Source organism: Chiloscyllium plagiosum, unplaced genomic scaffold (assembly GCF_037043375.1).
Source record: "Chiloscyllium plagiosum isolate Xiang-an unplaced genomic scaffold, Cpla_swu_hap1 HiC_scaffold_14, whole genome shotgun sequence".
NCBI lineage: Eukaryota > Metazoa > Chordata > Chondrichthyes > Orectolobiformes > Hemiscylliidae > Chiloscyllium > Chiloscyllium plagiosum.
Window position 1 is genome coordinate 601266 of NW_028270152.1, and position 4384 is coordinate 605649.

A 4384-nucleotide genomic window follows, 5' to 3' on the forward strand; every position below is an offset into this window, starting at 1 on the left:
TCCCAGCAAAATCCTCCCAGGTCCTCAAACCTTGGACAACAATGACCCCATCTCTATGGTTTTTATATTTCAAAGTGATATCACACAAAACTGAGCAACTTTCCCACCACCAAAATCACTGAGACCTCCTGTTATGCTTCTTTAAAACTACTAACCAGCACCAGTGAAAACATCTGTGTAACCAATTCAGTAAATGCAAGGAAAGCCCATTCAGGTCAACGTAAACCATCAAGAGTGAAGGGGAAGGAGGGAGACAAACTGGAGTTGGAAGGGGACATGGAGCAGTGTATCCCCTGCGGTGCCCACCTCTCCCTCCCCTTTCTCTGTGGGACATCTTCCCTCACAGTTGGCCCAGACGTGATCGGTTTCCTCTTGGTAAATTGCTGTGTATTTGCTCAATGCTGGTTTCTTTAATTAGACCATCAATGTCGTTGGCCATTCAGCCCATCCTGAATTCCACTGTCCTCCCTTTTCCTCAATACCCTTCATTCCCTTCAAAATCACAGCCTTCAATACACCCAATGACCCAGCCCCGAGAGCGCTCTGTGGTAAGGATTTCTACAGCTTCCCTCCCCTCACAGGGAAGAGATTCCTCCTCATGATGAGTTAATGTTCCTCCCTGGAACCCTCTAAACCAGCTCAGTTTTACTAATAATGCGCTCCCTAAACTCAGGCCTGTTTCAGCCTTGCAGGGTCCTCGAGATACGATAAATAATTGGAACGCTGCCACTTCCCTGACCCATGCAGGACATTTCCGGAAAGGTCAAAAAGGTCAGATTTAAAGAGCCTGGAAAGAACATGAGAGTGAGGAAGAGATTCAGGAAGAGAATTCCTCAGCCGCCGGGTGGGGGAGGGGGAGAGGGTGGGGGTGGGGGAGAGAGTTGGGGAGAGAGTGGGGGAGGGGGAGAGGGTGGGGGTGGGGAAGGTGGGGGTCAGTCTCCACAACTGATCAATGGCGTGATTAAAATTAGGAGCAACTGGATTGGAGCACAGTGGAACTGGACGGGGGGGGGGGGGGGGGGGGGGGGGGGGGGGTGGAGGGGAGGTGACAGAGATAGGGAAGGGGTGTAGGGGCTGGAGGAGGTTACAGAGATAGGGAGGGGGTTACAGAGATAGGGAGGGGGTTACAGAGATAGGGAGGGGGTGACAGAGATAGGGAGGGGGTGTAGGGGCTGGAGGAGGTTACAAAGATAGGGAGGGGGTTACAGAGATAGGGAGGGGGTGACAGAGATAGGGAGGGGGTGTAGGGGGTTACAGAGAGAGGGAGGGAGTGTAGGGGCTGGAGGAGATTACAGAGATAGGGAGGGGGTGTAGGGGTTACAGAGATATGGAGGGGGTGTACGGCCTGGAGAGGGTGACAGAGATAGGGAGGGGGTGTAGGGGCTGGAGGGGGTTACAGAGATAGGGAGGGGGTGACAGAGATAGGGAGGGTGTATAGGGGCTGGAGGAGGTGACAGAGATAGGGAGGGGGTTACAGAGATAGGGAGGGGGTGACAGAGATAGGGAGGGGGTATAGGGGCTGGAGGAGGTGACAGAGATAGGGAGGGGGTGACAGAGATAGGGAGGGGGGTGTAGGGGCAGGAGGGGGTGATGGAGAGAGGGAGGGGATGTCGGGGCTGGAGGAGATGATGGAGACAGGGAGGAGGTGAGCTCATGGGGAATTGGAATCAAGGCTGAGGATGTAATAATTGTGATTTTCACGAGTGGAAGTGAGTGTACTTCAGTGAGCACGGGGACTGACTGGTGACTGGGAGATCATGGTGAGAGCTGGAAACTGAGAGGACAAGGGCGGGTGCTGGGGGGGGGGGGGGGGGGGGGGGGGTGGGTTAAGCCGAGAAATGTTTGGAATTGTCAAGTCTGGTGTTGAGAAAAGCACTGACGAGCCAATAGCGTTATCCCAGCCTCGGACACAAGCTCCAACCGGATGCAGAGATATTGCAACAAACCCCCAGAATGTGGTGAAGTGCTTTGCTGGTGTGAGACCACAGAGGCCTCTGACTGTACATGTGCAGTGATTTAAGGGTTAACATGTGCCAGTTACCAAGACAAGCACTGCAGGAATTGTCACATGGCAGGAGTTTCAGTAAACTCAAAGTACATCCTGCATTCTGTCCACTTCCTGCTCCCATCCACATGTACTAGCAGAGGAGCTCTCATAGGAAAAGGGAGCCCATGTGCTAATGCAATGGACAGTACTGGCTCTGAAGGCTTTGTGCTGTTTCTCACCAAGAACAGTGGTTAGCCCCGCTGCCTCACAGCGCCAGGGACCCGGGTTCGATTCCCGCCTCAGGCGACTGACTGTGTGGAGTTTGCATGTTTTCCCCGTGTCTGCGTGGGTTTCCTCCGGATGCTCCGGTTTCCTCCCACAGTCCAAAGATCTGGGATGGGGGAGTCCAGAACTAGAGGGGCATAGGTTTAGGGTGAGAGGGGAAAGATATAAAAGAGACCTAAGGGGCAACGTTTTCACCCAGAGGGTGGTATGTGTATGGAATGAGCTGCCAGAGGAAGTGGTGGAGGCTGGTACAATTACAACACTTAAGAGGCATTTGGATGGGTATATGAATAGGAAGGGTTTGGAGGGATATGGGCCGGGTGCTGGCAGGTGGGACTAGATTGCGTGGTCGGCATGGATGGGTTGGACCGAAGGGCCTGTTTCCGAGCTGTACATCTCTATGACTCTATGTGCAGGTTAGATGGATTGGCCATGGGAAATGGAGGGTTACAAGGATATGGATGGCATTGGGGGGATTGCGGCGGGGGGGGGGTCTGAATAGAACATGGAGCAGTACAGCACAGTAGATGCCCTTCAGCCCTCGATGTTGTGCTGGCCTTTTATCCTCCTCTAAGATCAGACTAACTTACATACCCTTCATTATACTAACTTTGCGTGTGCCTATCCAAGAGATAGGATGTTCTTCGGAGGGTCGGTGTGGACTTAATGGGCCAAATGGCCTGGTTTAACACTGTCAGGGTTCTATGTTTCTAACTTCACAATGATAATGAAGAGGGTGGACAATAGGAAACTGTCTTTTCAGATTTGGAACTTGTGAAAGGTGTTTATTTCGATTCTGCTGACAGTATTTGAAGTTAGAGATTTAAGGGAACACATGAGACTATAACCTGTTGAGGAGAAAGTGAGGACTGCAGATGCTGGGGATCAGAGCTTAAAAATGTGTTGCTGGAAAAGCGCAGCAGGTCAGGCAGCATCCAAGGAGCAGGAGAATCGACGTTTCGGGCATAAGCCCTTCTTCAGCTATAATCTGTTGAGGCACTACAGCCTGGTATTAGCAAGTTGTCCAAATAGCAACTCAATCCAAACAAAATTAATCTTGGAGCATCACAGGACGGTTTTCTATTTGAATGAAACATAATTTCTGCTTTGTTGATGATAATACCGTGTTCATGCTTCATCAGCCAAGGTTTGATGGACTTTATCGCTCACCTCCTCAGATTGGAACACCCGGCTGTGACCCTGTCACGGTGGGAAGGCTGACAGATGACAAAAGGCAAAAGGTCTTACCTCTGCCTAATGGAGGTGAAGAACTGGAATATATTATTAGACAGTAGTGCCTCAGCAAACCAACTCTGACTCAGTCAGAAAGCCAGCACCATCTGCACATACACCCAAGAAAAGTGCAAAATACAGACAATTCGTTACCTCCCTGTACACACTGACAGATGTGACAACTGATCAATATAACAGGCGCTTGAGACAATCAGCAATCAACTTGACTTTGGTGATGTCAGACAGCAAATTAAAGATTATCTTTCTAGTCAACTACACTGGAGAAAGGGACACGGCAGTTATAGAACATAGAACTGTACAGCACAGTACAGGACCTTCAGCCCACGATGTTGTGCCAAGAATTTATCTTAAGCTAAGATCAACTGAACCTACACACACCTCAATTTACCGCTGTCCATGTGCTTGTCCAGGAGTCGCTTAAATGTCCCTAATGTCTCTGACTCTACTCCCACTGCTGGCAGTGCATTCCACACACCCACCACTCTCTGTGTAAAGAACCTACCTCTAACATCTCCCCGAAACCTTCCTCCAATCACCTTAAAAAGATGTTCCCTCGTGACAGCCATTTCTGCCCTGGGGAAAGTCTCTGGCTATCTCCTCTATCTCTGCCTCTCATTACCCTGTACGTCTCTGTCAAGTCACCTCGCTTCCTTCTCTCCAGTGTGAAAAATCCCTCACTCACTAAACCTTTCTTCATAAGACAAGTCTTCCAGTCCAGGCGGCATCCTGGGAAATCTCCTCTGCACCATCTCGAAAGCATCTACATCCTTCTTATAATGAAGTGACCAGAACTGGACACAATATTCCAAGTGTGATCTCACCAGGATTTTAAAGATCTGCAGCAAAACCTCGCGGTTC